The sequence below is a fragment of the Calonectris borealis genome, chromosome 31 (assembly GCF_964195595.1).
Source record: "Calonectris borealis chromosome 31, bCalBor7.hap1.2, whole genome shotgun sequence".
In the NCBI taxonomy this organism is placed as follows: Eukaryota; Metazoa; Chordata; class Aves; order Procellariiformes; family Procellariidae; genus Calonectris; species Calonectris borealis.
Window position 1 is genome coordinate 988,109 of NC_134342.1, and position 16,673 is coordinate 1,004,781.

A 16,673-nucleotide genomic window follows, 5' to 3' on the forward strand; every position below is an offset into this window, starting at 1 on the left:
TCCCAGTTCTGCCCCGTGTCCCCAGTTCTGCCTCGTGTCCCCAGTTCTGCCTCGCGTTCCCAGTTCTGCCTCGTGTCCCCAGTTCTGCCCCGTGTCCCCAGTTCTGCCTCGCGTCCCCAGTTCTGCCCCGTGTCCCCAGTTCTGCCTCGTGTCCCCAGTTCTGCCCCGTGTTCTCAGTTCTGCCTCGTGTCCCCAGTTCTGCCCCGCGTCCCCAGTTCTGCCCCGTGTCCCCAGTTCTGCCTCGTGTCCCCAGTTCTGCCCCGTGTCCCCAGTTCTGCCTCGCGTCCCCAGCTCTGCCCCGTGTTCTCAGTTCTGCCCTGTGTCCCCAGTTCTGCCTCGCGTCCCCAGTTCTGCCTCGTGTCCCCAGCTCTGCCCCGTGTCCCCAGTTCTGCCTCGCGTCCCCAGTTCTGCCCCGTGTCCCCAGATCTGCCCCGTGTCCCCAGTTCTGCCCCGTGACCCCAGTTCTGCCCCATGTCCCCAGTTCTGCCCCGTGTCCCCAGATCTGCCTCACGTCCCCAGTTCTGCCTCGTGTCCCCAGTTCTGCCCCGTGTCCCCAGTTCTGCCTCGTGTCCCCAGTTCTGCCCCGTGTCCCCAGTTCTGCCTCGCGTCCCCGGTTCTGCCTTGTGTCCCCAGTTCTGCCCCGTGTCCCCAGTTCTGCCTCGCGTCCCCAGTTCTGCCCCGTGTCCCCAGTTCTGCCTCGTGTCCCCAGTTCTGCCTCGCGTCCCCAGTTCTGCCCCGTGTCCCCAGTTCTGCCTTGTGTCCCCAGTTCTGCCCCGTGTCCCCAGTTCTGCCCCGTGTCCCCAGTTCTGCCTTCCCCTGGCAGCCACCTCGAGCCCATGGCATTTATCGGGGGGTGATGTGGCACAAGAAGCCACTGATCCCCCACCCTGACAGCTCTGAGCCGCAGCGGTGAGAGCTTGTTCTCTCTTCAGCATCTGAGGAAGAAGGGAGAAGCTGGAAGATCCCGAAGGGAGTGCGGGATCTGCTCCTCCCAGCAGGACCTTGAACGACGAGCCAGCGCCGCAGCCTCCTGCCTGGATGCACCGACCCAGCGGCATCGCTCCAGGCAGCCGGAGCAGGGTGGAGGTCACCTCTCTGGGCACGGAGCACTTTGACCATGTCTGTAAAGAACGGAGCTGCTTCCAGGCTGGCTGCTGGCTCCGTCCGCCTCGGAGCAGGGCAGGGGGGGGCTCGAAGGCAGGGGGGGGCTCGAAGGCTTCCACGGAAATATTAGGAGGGGGGCACAGTGCTGCTGCTCGGAAAGCCCGTCTCTGGTTGTGACCTCCAAACCCGTGTCCGGTTGTGACCTCCAAACCTGTGTCTGGTTGTGATCTCCAAACCCGTCTCTGGTTGTGACCTCCAAACCTGTGTCTGGTTGTGACCTCCAAGCCCATGTCTGGTTGTGACCTCCAAACCCGTGTCCGGTTGTGACCTCCAAGCCCGTGTCCGGTTGTGACCTCCAAGCCCGTGTCTGGTTGTGATCTCCAAACCCGTGTCTGGTTGTGACCTCCAAGCCCATGTCTGGTTGTGACCTCCAAGCCCGTGTCTGGTTGTGAGCTCCAGACCTGTGTCCGGTTGTGACCTCCAAGCCCATGTCTGGTTGTGAGCTCCAGACCCGTGTCTGGTTGTGAGCTCCAGACCCGTGTCTGGTTGTGACCTCCAAGCCAATGTCTGGTTGTGACCTCCAAGCCCGTGTCTGGTTGTGACCTCCAAACCCATCTCTGGTTGTGACCTCCAAGCCCGTGTCTGGTTGTGACCTCCAAACCCATGTCTGGTTGTGACCTCCAAACCCGTCTCTGGTTGTGACCTCCAAACCCATCTCTGGTTGTGACCTCCAAGCCCGTGTCTGGTTGTGACCTCCAAACCCATGTCTGGTTGTGACCTCCAAACCCATCTCTGGTTGTGACCTCCAAGCCCGTGTCTGGTTGTGACCTCCAAACCCATCTCTGGTTGTGACCTCCAAACCCGTCTCTGGTTGTGACCTCCAAACCCATGTCTGGTTGTGACCTCCAAACCCATCTCTGGTTGTGACCTCCAAGCCCGTCTCTGGTTGTGAGCTCCAGACCTGTCTCTGGTTGTGACCTCCAAACCCATCTCTGGTTGTGACCTCCAAACCTGTGTCTGGTTGTGACCTCCAAACCCGTGTCTGGTTGTGACCTCCAAACCCGTCTCTGGTTGTGACCTCCAAACCCGTCTCTGGTTGTGACCTCCAAGCCCATGTCTGGTTGTGACCTCCAAGCCCATCTCTGGTTGTGACCTCCAAACCCGTCTCTGGTTGTGACCTCCAAGCCCGTGTCTGGTTGTGACCTCCCGCGCCTGGTGCCGCTGGGAAAAGCTGGTGACACACCGACATCCAAGGATGCCGGGAAGACGCTCCATCAATTCCCTGAAGTTTGGCAGCATCCTCTAAAGACTTAACGGTCCAATCTTATCTTCCCTGTGCTTCATAAAGGAGAGCGCAGCCTCCTCCCGGCCACTGACGCAAGCGCTTGGCAGCGATGGGAATGGTAATAAAAATACCAGGGCTTGCCTGCTTCCCCGGGCGGCCGGGAGAGGCAGGGACAAGGAGCCGGGCAGGCACAGCCACAGTCTGGCGTGGAAAGGAAGGACGGGCTGCGTGAGCACGGCGGCACCCACAGCGTCCCTGCAAAGGGTGAGGGTCCCAGGGTGATTTGAAGCAAAGGAGGTGGACCTCCGTAAGGTCTTGGCTTTGGCTGCTGTGCAGGTAGACAGGAGCCAGGCGCTGGAGCGGGTTTGACCACTGCGGTTGAGAGTAATCAGATAAAACCGTGTTTGCAAAACCAGTCTGTAAGGAGCATCGTCCCCTCCTCTGGGCAGTCGGGTGCCTGACGTGAGGCCAACGACGGCATTTCCACGTGGGGAGACCTCAGCCTCCAACATTGCTTTTGCGCTATTGATTTTTGGGCAGGATAGCACGGCTGCTTTCCCTAGCGCCGTGCTGCACTCAGCTGCAGCTGCAGGGCTGCAGACCCCCGGCACGGTCTGCTCCATCCCAATTCTGCGCTCCAAAGTATCTCAGCTGGTTTCCAAAACGCCCCTTAGGGTCTCCAGCTCCTTAAATGCATTTGAAAGTTGGTGCTTCAGGCACTTTCGACGGCGTCTCCGCTCAGCACCTTTGTGCTTCCAGCATGGGAATTTCCAGGGAGGCAAACTCTCCGTCCTCCTGTTTGGAAATCTTGTCCCCCAGAGTATTCATGCTTGGCCTTGACTTTCCAAAGTTCGTGGTTTTGGCCAAGGATGAATCCCAGACTGCAGAATCCAGTGTCGCCCTGGGCTGCGGCGTAGACCGGGGCTTGCAGCGTGGTGACCTGGAGGGGAGACCCATCTGGCATTTATTCCTCCTCATGTGAAACTGCGCAATAAGAGGAAAATGCTTTAATGGAGAGATAAGCCAGCAGCTGCAGCTGAACGTGGGGGAAGGAACGGGCTGTTGATCTAGAGATGAAATGTTAAGCCTGAAGATGGATGTTGTTCTGCAGTCCCTATCATATAAAACCACAATCTGAAGGCTTTTGTGAAACTCTCCTCTTCCCCTTTCGCCTGGGGCCCAGCCAGCTCTCCTGCGCTTCGCTCAGGCACCTGCCCTGTAAATCCAGCTCCGGGCAGCTCGTGTAAATGCAACGGCTCAGGAGAAGGCGGGGGGAGGAAGGAAAAATACTCCTGAACGATGATAGAGTGGCTGCAACGGCCGGGTCCCGGGCGCCTTGTTTACTTTGAAGTTTGTTTTGTGGAATGACAGGCGATGTGGGGGCTGCCGGGGAGCTGTCAAGAGGGATCTGAACCGCAGCCTTGCGCTGGCAGCCTTCCCCCTCTCCTCCACACTCTCCTTTTGCCCATGTGGAGATGATTTGCTCGTCCTCTGTAGAGATACGGGGTGAACTCGCCTCGAACCTGACTTGCAGCTTCTCCATTGCCGAGCGGCTGCCGGCACGTGACGAGCACAGCTGAGCACAGACCGAGTCCGCCGAATGCCCTCCTGGTCCTCGGTCTTTGCCCGAATCACCGCGGTTTCTCCCTCTGGTTGTAGAGGCGAGAGGGTTGAGGAGGGTTTGACCAGCACATCCCAGCCATCGGCTCTGCCGGCAGCCCTTTCGGGGTCCGTCTCGGGTGAGATGTGCGGAACCTAGCGCTGCACTTGAAGGCGAGATGATATCCCCGCCCGGGTTTGGAAAGCCCACGAAAGGGTGGCCAAGGTTCAGGGAGATCCTTCTGAACCGAGAGCAGCCCCTTTGCCTTTTGAAACCCACCCCAGATAACCTCAGCTACCCCTGCGTGTCGAGAAGGGGTGTTCAGAGATGGGAAACTCGGGCTCTGAGACCAGAGCGTTTGGTGCAGGGCTGCCAAATTGCTATTTTGGTACCCTGGAGTGACGCCCAGCATCGTCCTCTTGGGACCTTTAACCATTTTGACCAATTTTCTGGGCTGTGCAGGTTAGGAAAAGCCCAGCAGAGAGGTAAGCGGTGCGATACGAATGGAATCGCCTGAAAAAATGGGAAATAGGAGCTGGCTTTTGTCATGGGGTGGAGTACGAAGGTTAAAGATGTGGGCTCAGGTGACGGCTGGGATGCGGAGGAAGGGTAGAGGGGACCGAAAGTCTCTGGCCGACCAGGCAGAGAGCAAGGCAGTGACCCTGCTGCCCGAATATCGGGGACGGACCCAGCCCGAGCACCTTGGCAACTCTTCTGAGCAAGCTGGTTAATGTTTAAAACCACGTGGGAGGGCTCCCCTCCGAGCAAAGATCTCCCGGGTAGGAGAAACCGGGACAGGAGTTGGAGAAGAGTGAGCCCAGGCGCTGTGTGCAAACCCCATTTGCATTCCAGGAGCGGGAGTCAGGCCCTAAAAATGATGAAATTGGTGTTGAAACCAGAAGGATTTGGGATTTTTTTTTTTTTTTTTTTTTTTTTCCTTGCGGTGGGATTTTTTTGGCTTTTAAGTCTAAAAGCTTCTCCTTCCCCTTTGCTGCGTTTGGGTCATTTGGTTATAGTCAGCTGAGAAATTATCAGAGCGCTTCCTAGGCAAGAGGACGTTAAAAAGTGGGGCTTGAGATGTATTTATAACCCGAAAAACAGGGACTCGAGGACAAAACAACGCCAAAACGTGACGCATGGCAAGAGCTGATGATAGCTACTGCTCTTAAAAAGGGGCTTCTGGTTGCCCGTCCAGCCTTGCTTTACCAAGCGCCGCCGATCCCGACTGCGCTGGGCATCCCAATCCTCTCGCTTTGAAGGCAGCAGGCAGGGATCCGTCCCTCCTGCCCCGCTCGGCCACGGGCACCTTCTCCATCTGCTGAGCGATGGGGTCCCCCCCAAGTCGTGTCTTCTCCTGACCCTCCCTCTCCGTCGGGCTGGAGGGAGGTAATGACAAGTGACAGTGCTCTGAAAAGCGAGCAAATAAACGAGGTAATGAGCCCCCCTGACAAGGCAGTGATGAATGGAGCCCGCGTGCCCGGCTAACAGACCCTGCGGGTACCTCCACGGGGAGCACAACGGGAGACGAGGGGGCGAAGGAGGTGGGAAGGAACCGCCACTCCTTCCAGTTCCCCCGTCCGAAGGTCCGGACGCCCTTCGATAGCATCCATTAGCAGGGCGAGTTGTGCTTATTGAGGATGAGGAGCATCCACTTGAGATACTTCGCTCCTCCAAACTGGGGAGGTCACTGCAGCCATCCCCGCTCCACTGGGGAGGACCAGCGGGACCAGTAGGGCAGAAATTGGGCAGCTTGAAGCTGGGACGGAGCTTGGTGTCCTGTTTTTAGGACAGCCCCGGGGTGTTTGCAGCTTTACATCTCCGTCGGACACGGCGGGACCGCTGCCGTGGAGCAGGACCCGTTCCCCAAAGCTTCGGCAAAAAGCTCGTGCCTTTTCCCCATCCCCAAAATCTCCTCCTTCCTCGTCGGGTGGGTGGCGGAGCCCCGTCTCCCACTGCGAGCGAAGCCCGTCTGATGATTAATGACGTTAATTACACAAAGCTATTCCTACCCCAGTTCTCACTGTTCCCTTGCATTGGTTTGTTCACAGGGCCCAGGAAATTAAACACTAACTCTATAATCACTGCGAAATGAAAGAAATATGCAGATGCGCCTTGAGCGTGATTAAGAAACCAGCCACCACGTGCTGTCTGTTCCCCATCGCTGTTGGGTTGTTTTTATAATGGGGGGAATACATGGGGGAGGAAGAACTTTTTTTCGTGTGTGGCACATTATTTTTTTAGTTTAATTAAGTGTAATTTACTTTAATAGATACTCTTTCTCTTTTGGGCTGGTTTTTTCCTCCCGTGTTTTGTGTTCCATGGCTTTGAGTCCCTCCTGGACCCATGTCACCAACTTTCTTACTATTAAGAGTTTTCTTAACCACCCAGCTCCTGCAGTCCTGTGACCATAGTCTAATACCAGCTACGCCTGCCTGTAAAAATAATTGGCTTTCTCTTCTGATGAGGAAAAAGAAAATATGAACCCAAAAAGACTTAGATATCAAAGTGAACAACTATCATTCAAAGTATCGGCTCGCCCCAACCAGAGGACGCAGATGTACTTTAACAATCGAGCGGTTGTAAATGGTTTGGATCCTCGGCACTTCCAGTGAAAAGATATTTCTTATCCCTTCCCGGCCGCGGGTGACTTTACGGGCACGAAGCAGATATCGAGGATGCTATCACCTGGCACCTGGGTTTGGGGAGGCGGACGTGGTCCAGCTCAGAGCAGCACAGGGTTCGGCAGCCTGCTCTTCGGGGCTGAGCTGATTAACGCAGCGCTGATAGACGGGCTCCAGCTCTACCTTCCCCGGCTCGCAGCCTGGCAGTCTTGCTTGCAGAGCTCCCCAGGCTAGCTCTAGGCTCGGCCACGGTTCGCTGGGCTGGGGAAGGAGGAGGGAAGTTGCGCTCGGGTCAGCGGTGGCTGCAAGGGCGAGGGTTTGCACCGGACAGCGTGCCTGGCAGGCTTTCCCCGAGATTAATTCGGTTTAGACCCAGCTGGGCTTAGTGGGTTCTTGCCCTGAGAGAACCGGTGCCTGGGCGAGGAGCGGTGGTTGCTGCACGGCGGGGCTGGCAGGCAGGGAGCAGGGTTAGAGCTCGGGGTGCCGGTGCTGTTCTCGTCCCAGCACCCCAGTGCCTGGAGTACCGCTTGTCCCTCGCAGCAGGTTCGCGTAGCGCAGGGGGGGTCTGGACGTTACGGGCACGCACCGAGCGCTGCAGCTCGTTTGCAGGAAAGCCGACGCGCTGCTCCGTTGACTTTCCCAGCGTCAGCTCCTACAGCAGCAGCCCAGGAAGGGCTCTGGGACGCAGACTTACGGTTTTGAAGGCGCTGAAGGGTTGGAAACTGTACCATGCTCCTGCTTCTGGACGCAGCATCTCTCTCAGTCCGGAACCAGGGACCACCAGAGGGCAGCCGCGAAGGCAAAGGTGCCAGAAATAAACTCCTGAGAGCCAGCTTCCAGCAGTGCCAGGGGCTGCAGCGCTGGAAACAGCGGGCAGGAGCTGTTCCCATGCAGAACGAGCATCCTGACAGGCAAAGGGGAGCCCTGAAATGTTAATGCTTTAAGAAACCAGTTTTCTGCCAGGCTAGGGGATGCCTGGAGCACGGCAAGGGGAGCCCAGACCCTGCTCTTCTCTCTTACAATCAGCAAGGCTTTGGGGAGGGTGCACTAAGGTATTTACAGGCACTCGGTCTCAGCAAAGAGTTTGCACTGACGTGGAGAGCCCACGGCTGGTGTGCCTGCTTGCAAGGATTTAAGGGAAAGTGATTTATGAAATATAGAGGTGCTACAGTCCCTGTATTATCACATTTCTTTTATTTCTAAACTTGTCTAACACTGCAAGTGTAGCACTTACAATCCATCACCCAGTTTCTTCATCCTCTATTTCCTTCTTGGCGAAGCCTGGGTGAAACCAGACGCTAAAGAAACACGGGTGGCAGCCGGCAATGTTGTTGGTGTCGCGCAGTACCCTGAAAACAAGATCCTCCGCCCTGTCCTCCCGGTCCTCTGCGAGAAGTCAAGTTGCTTTTTCTCCCTTGGGAAATACCCCAGGTATTTTCCTACCTTCTGCTTCCCAATCCTCCCTCTCTTTCCCTCTGCTGTTTCTGCTCACCGATCGGCTCTAGAGCCCTCCAGTAGCTCCACGCCTCCTGCGTTGCTAACGCGCTGCTGGAGAATGTGGCCCCTTCTTTCCTGGCTGTTGCACAAATTGAATTATAAGCCACATCCATAATCTGCTTCCAGCTTTCACCTCCCCCTCCCCCTTAATGCAATTAAGCTTAAATGTGGTTAATTACAGTTTATCCTAACTATCTTGGTGGCAGCTTCACACATCTTTGAATGCTCACACAGGTTTTTTTCCATTACTGAGGTCTTGCCGATACAGCCGCGGTAATATCAGAGCCGGTCAGAGAAACACCGTCCCAAATCCCTTTCCTGATTCCTGGATGTGGTTTCGCTGGTGCCAGGAGAAAGGTGAAGCTAGAAAGAAGCCTGGCCTGTAAAAAACAAGATGCACAAGTTTAATTACCAATATGCTTTTAACCTGGTTACATTAATCCCAAAAAGCAGTGTAATTCGCTTTCAGTGCTACAGTAAATTTAGGGCCACAGTTTAAGCAGAGAAATGAGCGCCCATTTAATGAGCTTGTGCACGATCATGCAGCCTCTGCTCGGCTACTGCCAAAATGGAAGCTGCCTCGTTAATCTAGACTCGGGCTCAAACCAATAATCCCAGTCAGTCTTGGAAGGGCAGTCAAGCTACCACGCTACTTTTGGCTCACCGTCCGCTTGCGTACAACTCGCTAGCGGCTTTGTGGACTAGGAGGGTCCACGCTGCCGTTTGTGACCTGGTCCCTGAGGCTTTGGCTTGCTCTTTTTCCTGTTCTTTTCTTTCTTCTCACAACTTTTAACTTCCCTTCTCTTTATTCCTGCCCCCTCCATCACAAGTCAGGCTGGTCTGTACACGGAGAGCTCCCTCACTGTTAAGTCTGCCGGTTTCTCGAGTTAAACAGGCGGGTTCCTATTATGTGACAGCTTAACGGTTTTCGCCGTTTAAAAAATCTCTTTAGATTTTTTAAATCTGGATTACGTTTAACTGGTATCTGCCTTCAGAGCATCCGCACAGAGGGATGCAGAAGCTGCCTGCGCCAGCTTGGCGTGCTCTCTGTACTAAATCACTCATCAAGGCAACTTGACATTCAGGTTTTTTTCCTCAGGTCGCTGTTAGCAGACGTGTACCTTTTCTCAGTCCTTACCGCAGGCTTAGTTTTTTGCTGAAATACCGTCCTGGCCACCTCTTGGGCCACAGCTGTTTTATATGAGCATTTTAATTCTTTCTAAAATGAGTCTTGCTTTAAAGGACTTTAAAGGAGGACTTCTTCTCAGCCCTTGCGGTGGGGATGCTCTGTCATGCCTAATCCGCGAAGGAAACCACGGCACAGAGAGGATATGCCCAGAGCTACACAAAACGTCTCCAGGGCACAGACAGTTTCTAATTGCCAATCTCCAGCTCGTCACCCGGTGACGCCCAGCTCAGCCCCAGGGTGCAGAGCTCTGAAACCTTTCGGAGGTACCGGAGGCATTTTGCCAGGAAAGTTGGCTCCGGTCACCACGTTAGGGTGGGATGGAGCTAAATGTCATTCCTGGTGGCAGGCAGCAGCCCTGCCCAGCCACGCTGCCCCGTTACTGCTGCGTGCTACGGAATCGTCCCCTGTGCCACCGCACGCCCCCTTCCTCGTTTAAAACGGAGAGAAGAGGGAGCGAGCGCAGAGTTTAATTTAAATCACATCTCCCAAGCTTGTTCTCTTCTCAATCAATATTGCTTTTTACATCATATCTAATCTCTTTTTTTTTCCCCCCTCCAAAGTAAAATTTAATTAAATAATTCTAATGAATGTTTAATGATGTTCTTTTGTCATTATTAAATCTGTAATAAAAGTGTCTGCAGCCCTTCTACCTCCCTCCCCCTCGCTTCCCCCATTAATACCCCCACCGCCAGCCCTCCCTCTCCCGTGCACACACTGTCCTGCTGTCTCTCTTCTTCCCTGCCTTCCCCCCTCTCGCTGTGACAACGCCAGCATTCAGACCTGCAAACAGGAAATGAGAAAAGGAGAAACAGGATATTGAGTTTGGATACTATCTGGATCGGTAATATCACCCCTAGCTACTAAGCGAAGGAACCCTTCTCCTGCCAGGCATACTAATGGAGATGCGGAGGCTTCCCGGAGCCATGCAATAAGGCAGGACAAAATCAATATGAATTGATAGCTCCCAACTTTAAACCTGCGGACCCGGAGCGAGCTTTTGGTTTCTTGAGTGGAGAGGGGGAAAACAAGAGGAAGAGAGAAAGGAGCAGATGCTCCCTTCTCAGGGGACAGCAGAAAGGAGCTGTCGTGGTGATACAGGACCAGGAACTTTGTCTCTTCCCAAAGAGGTGGAATCCCCAGAGAGATGCAGTTCCCATTTTTTTGTTTTTTTGAACCAGGGATTGGAGCTTCCTAAGAGCTCAGGGTGGAGTAAGAGCCAGCCTGAGTCCGAAAGCAGCTTGCCAAGGCACTCCACCAGCTCTCTGTGCCTGGAAGAGAAAATCATTTCAAAAAGAAGAGGGCAATGCCGCTCTCGGGGCGGGCAGGGGTGGCTGGCCACCTGCACTAGCCAGAGGCTTTGCTCTGTTGTTCCGGACAGCCTGCAGAATATTCTTGAAAAAGCACCAAGTTCAGGAGACCACAAGAGCTCCTGAATTACAGCGGGAACGTTGCATGGGCTACAGAGAAATAAATGCGGCACCTGCACCGTAGCTCCGCACGTCCCGTCTGCTGCGCACGTCCCCGCTCGGCTCAGGGTAGGAGTCCCACAGTCTCCTGTTGGAAATATTAAAAAAAGCATTTAGAGTATACACTAAAGAGCATAAAACCAAAGCTGCAGCCTAATTTCCAGCCCAGTGCAGGTCTGTAAAGATTCAACAGCTGAATCCCACCTTCCTGCAGCTCAGAGACAGCCGAATGTGGGATTAAAGCAGAGCAGGAATATTTTTTGCCTCTGCTTGGCAGAGGTGAGGGTGATTGCAGAAGCTGAATTCCCCTCCGCCGCACTGCCCCAGTGACAGAGAGTATTTTCAGCTTAGGAGAGCTCTGGCAGGGCTGCGAGTGCAAGGCAGCTGGGATGTTAAATGGGGTGTTAGCAGCGGAAAGTGAAGGGCAGGAGGGAACCGCTCAAGGTACACGTACTGCTGTCATCCCTCTGCTCTGGATGTGTTTGGAAGGAGTCTGCTCGTTTTCTTCCTCGGAAGCGGTGGTTAATGCTGGCTCCTGTCGAGAACCACGGTACCTGGCCAGCGAGGTGCTGCCACGCTCGTTCCATCACTGCAGAAGTCCCCTGCCCCGGGGGACAGAGGGGTTTGGGAAGGGCTGCCCGCTGTGAGCTGCCCCTCCAGCAAAGAAAGCACCTGCGGGTAGAGAGACAGGTAAAACTCATTTTTGGGACCCCTTTTCCCCACCACTGAGCTCTGCAGGGAGCGGCTGTGGGGTGTGAAGGGAGATGGGGTTTTTTTGGGGGGGGGGGACGTGCTTGCCCCCTTTCCCCACTGTGCTTTAGCCCGTGGCACCGTCCCACCTCTCCTTCACCTGACGGAGACGCTCACAATCCCTCCCCGGGAAAAAGGGGGGAAAAAAAACCAAACCCAAAAACCCAACCAACCCACATTTTTTGTTAGCATTCAGCAGTGATATGACAGGCGCCCTATGAATTCTGGGAGATTTTAATAAAGAAGACAGGCCTGTGAAATTTAATAAAAGAGTTCATCAGATTATATGGTGATGGCTCAGTGCCACCGTGCTGGCAGTAATATCCTCGCAGTGGGGGGTTTAACCCCTTGAGGGACAGAGCAGCAGCACAGTATTAAATCTTTCAGTAGCATTTCACTCGTGTCACTTTAATATTTATGAATCTCTCCGGCTTTGGGAACCACTTTGGTGTTGTTTTGCTTTTCTGTTTTGCTTGCGGTTTAGGTTTTCGGCAGCGGTAGTGGTTGGGGGTTTTGTTTTTTTTTTTTCAGCATCAGTTTTCATCACCGACATGAACAGAATCAAGCCCAGGGAGCAGAGCTTGTAACACCTCTTACCTTCTGGGTGGGTGCCAAGGGCATTTACAGGGTCCAGTCAAGCAGGACCACGCTTACGAGATGCAGTTTTTTTGGTCACTTTTTATAACCCAGCGCAATTACATCAAATGCTGCTCGTGGTGCTAGATGTGAAGCTCTGGGGAGTTCTCTTTGCTGCCCCGTCCCCAAATCCTTCTGTTCTACACGACCGTGGTGCTGCCCTCATCCTTATAAGTAATATTTCCAGCGATGGATAGAGAAGGTCGGGTCACTCCCTCTGTGCGACGGTGAAGATGCAACAGCAAGAGTGCGATGGTGGCTCTTCTCCGACTCCTACCCCATCCTTCTGCCTTTAGTGAAACATTTAAGTGAGATGACTAACTCCTGGTATTTGAAATTTGGTTTTTCCGCTCCTTGGGGGAGAACTTTGCCTGCAGTTTGGCTTTGGTAAGCTTTGACTTCTGAAGACTTCTTTTCTGGTGTCCGCGCTCACATTAGAGGAGGTTTCAGTACGTTTGAGTCTTGGCTATTTCTGATGAGAGGCACAATTACATCATTACACAATTACAAAGTTCCTTTCTGGGGGTAAATCTATTCATGTAACCCACAAAGAGCTTTGGAGGGAACGGCGAGCCGAGGTAACTGCTGCCCCCAAATTACTCCTCCTCTCTCTGACCCAAACGTTGCTGGAAGAAGTCAGAAATGAAGCAGAAGGAAATTTTTTCCCCTTAATCCCCCGGTGCCACTCTGTATCGCTGAATTGGGGGAAATGGCCGTTGCGGTAGGGAATGAAAGAGCATATTGTGCTGCCGCTGCCTCTTCGTTTCCCTTGTGTGTCCCCTTCCCCATCACGCCCCTAGCCCCCAGCCCGAAATCTGGAAAGAGGCTTTGCAAGTTCCACTTCAATATTTCAGATGGCTACAATGGATTTTGCAGCTCAATGTTAAGTAAACAGACCTTGCTTAAGCCTGGACTGCTTCATTTTGACTAAACCCTAACTAAATAAGCTAGTTTCATGAAGCACAGGCCTCCCAGCTTATTCTTTGCTTCATTAACACCTTTTAATCCCATCGAGACAATCGCATGCCCCCCAAATTACCCTTCCCAGGCCTGGGTCAGCGTCTTTCTGTGCCATGGCAGGTCGGAGAGGTTCTCAAATAACTTGCTGCTCAGCTCATCCCCATCTGAGAGCTGGGAGCTGGGCTGCCACTTCTCCTCCAGAGCCATCGGCAGAGAGAGCGGCACGCTGAGCTGCGACGGGGGTGTCTGCAAGGATTGACGGAGAGTTAGGCGTTGGGGTGCTTTACCAGGGCTGAAGTCTGATAAATAAAGTCCGTGAAATGTCTGAAGAGACGTCGAAAGATCTCAGAGGTCCTCAGCTGCGTGCAAAAGCCAGGCAGACGCACGTGGTCGCTTCGCCGTGGTTGCTCTTCCCGCTGCTCCACACTTTGAAACTTTACTGAACTTCTCGGGGGGAAATTAATGACATGCTGGGCTCTCCCCAGCTGTTTTGTTATTGAGAGAAAAGCAAACTGTTAATGGTAAAAAAGAGACAGGGAAGCTGCAGGTAGGGTGAGGGAATCAAATAATGGAATTGTTTTTCACAGAGCATGGTAACTCCTTGCTACAGGATGCTGTTGGGACCGAGATTGCAGCAAGCTTCAAGAAGATGTCGGGCATTGCTGTAGTGTCCAGGCATAAAAGAGAAACAGAGAAAGAGCGTTGGGACTTTCAAGGCATTGCTGCACGTGCTCCTGCCAGCCACGTGCCCCCCGAGCTGGCCTCAAATACCTCCTGGCAGGAAGAGCCTGGGCAGCCAGCGAATTTGGCCTCCAGCCCAGCATCAAAGCTCTCTTTAAGATACCGTGTGTCTTCATCCTTGCTTGGGTGACACGTGCTGTCTCCGAGTTGGCAAACGCTACAGATGCGCTTGCCCTCCACGGGGCAGCTGCCAGGCTGCTATTCTGCCCGCAACGCCTTGCCTTGAGTGTCCGCCGGCGTGAAGAAGCGGCTGCCAAAAACGGTGCCTGTAGCCCCAAACCTCTCGCATGACGCTGACTCACGAGTAACCGTTCCGCTTGCTCCAGAGCCGCCGCCTTTGCAATTCCCAAAGACGTTCCCACTTATAAGCCCATCTGCCTTCCTGCTACTGACACTTTTTCCATCAAGGTGAGCAATCCCCCCCGGCAGGAAAATCAAATTCTATCATTTGCAAAGGTAATTAATTTGAGGCAAGCTGGTAAGAAGGACGTGGGATATGTACCTGTGTGCACGCACCTGCCTCTGCTTGCTGGATGGTTTCTGAACGTTCCCAGGAATAAAAGTTGATACCTTACCACACCTCCCGTAAGGAAATCTTGAACAGAAATCAAACTCAGCTGGGATCCTGAGGAAACAAGGGTATTAAGTAAGGACATGGGGAGACTTGGTCAAAATAGAAGTGGAGGCGCGTGGACTATGAGGCTTATGCGGCACAAGGGTCCTTCCAAAAGAAGTGGGGTATAGCTGTTGTGAGTTACAGGCACTTAGAAGCGGTCCTGCTGCTGCCGAGGCTGTTCTCTTCTCCGGGAGCATGCGGAGATCTCACTCGTGTCACTGCTGTTCCTAAACGCACTTTTCATTATCAACCTGGGAACCCGCTTATTTTTCGGACCGTCCCTCAGCGTAGTTTCTGCAGGCAGCCGCTTCTAGACATCGTGTAGCCGCGTCCACAGCGCAGCCTCCCCAGCCTCCTTCTAGCCCACTGCCAGCAACGGAGATGTATTTTGTTCCTATGGCAACCCAAACAATATTACCTTGACTTAAACGGATTCAGGCAATATTAAAACCAGCCTCTTTAGGAATTCCTGGTGTTGGAGGGGCTGAGAATTTTAATTTTGTGTAATGCGAGCTGACACCGTGTTTATGAGCTGCTTGCTGAATGTTTTCTTCAATTAGTACAAAGCAGAGCGGATTTGTTTTCGGGGCTTAGCTGGGAGATGGGAGGGTGCGGGCCTTGCGATGCCAAAAGCGTTATTGAGTTACGCTGCAGTAACGGCGCTTCCCTCACCTGATAGCTGCAAAAAAGCCCTTTTCATGGAAATCTGGCACATGACAGCATCTTTAAATAAGGCTTGCTAACTGCCTCGTCCCAACAGCAGCGGGAGGAATCGGCTTGGTGCCTTGCAGGGGAATAGGTCTCCTTTCCCAGCTCTGACCTCCGTTTCCACGTTTCCTTGTTCTGCTCCATCCCTCTCGCTATCAGCCCGCCCGCAGTTGGAAGCGCATCACGCTCAAAGCTTTCCTCTACCTGCCGTGGCTAAGCGATATTCGGGATGTTTTCCTCAAGCAACCAGCGATATCACTGAGGCTAGAAATATAAAAGGACCCGGGGAATGCTCCAGTATCTATACGGATAAAAATAATTAAGAAAACACAAGTGTGAAACAAGACAGGGAGTTTTCCATCAGTGTTTTCCTAAACTATCCTGTTCCTTACCTGGAGTCAGGTCGGAATATTGAAGTAAAGCTTCTGTTCGCCAAGTCGATGTTCTTAATGTGTTTGTCCCTGGATTTGGGGCTCTGGGGCGAACCGGCTTGGCCTGGGTGTGTTACAGGAGTAAACCCATCTCTGAAAGAGACGGTAAGACCAGAAGGGAGCTTGGGGCTAGCTTGTCTCAAAGTCAAACGAGATTTGTGTCACTAGATTCAGCTACACGACAGCATACAGCGAAGCTAGGCAGACCTTTCTTTGGGGACAGTAATTCTCCCAGCCGAGATGCAAAGAAAAGTCAGTACTCGCTTTTAAACGAGTTGTTTGAAGGATAAGGGACAGGAACCTGGAAAGAAGAATAGTCTGATTACCCACAATTGGCAGAGCTAATTATAAGGGGTTCTCAAGAAGATAAAGACATGACAAAGTCTCGTTGCTGGGCATGGAATAAAGGAAGATTCAAATTGGAAATAAGGAATGAGGAGCTAATTAGCCTCTGGAACCTCTTCCAAATGGATGCGGACAGATCCCCCTTCACTCGGAGCCTCCGGACCGCGACGGTTGGCCCTCGCTGTGCATCTACCACCAGCGAACAGGCTTGAGGTGGGAATCCCTGGGCGAGATTCTCTGGTTCGCAATGAACACGGGGTCAGACTACATCACCATTATCTTCCATCTGGGCTTAAAGTCCAGGAACATCAATAACGTAACGTTTAGTAATACGTCACGTGTTCCTGACTGCTCCCAGATAGCCGTGAGCGCGGATCGGCTCTATCGTTGGGTCTTTTTTATTCTTTTTAGTATTTCACTTCTGCTGTAACAGAAGGATGTTGGTGTTAGGAAAGGGACAGGTTTGGACTCAGCCCAGATTTGGACTGGGATCGTGCCTGGAACATGCTCCCAGTTTGCTCCTTCGTTAAGACAGTGAGAGGTTGTGGTTAAAAGGCTGCTCTTTACTCCCAGCTTTTTCAACTTAAATTCAATTATTATTTTTCAAGTGTGACTTACAGAAAGGCAAAGAGGAAAGGGAGAGAGAAAGAGAGACAGGGAGGGAGAGAGGAACATGCATGCAAACACACTCACACAAAGGAGAGAGAAATCCCACACCATTCCA

General features: G+C 53.2%; 1 protein-coding gene across 1 annotated transcript in view; it reads left to right on the forward strand.

Annotated features, from left to right (window-relative positions):
• LOC142073977 (LIM homeobox transcription factor 1-alpha-like) overlaps positions 1 to 16,673 on the forward strand; it is a 28,010-nt gene that overhangs the window by 7,419 nt on the left and 3,918 nt on the right. The gene's annotated exons all lie outside the window — the stretch shown is intronic.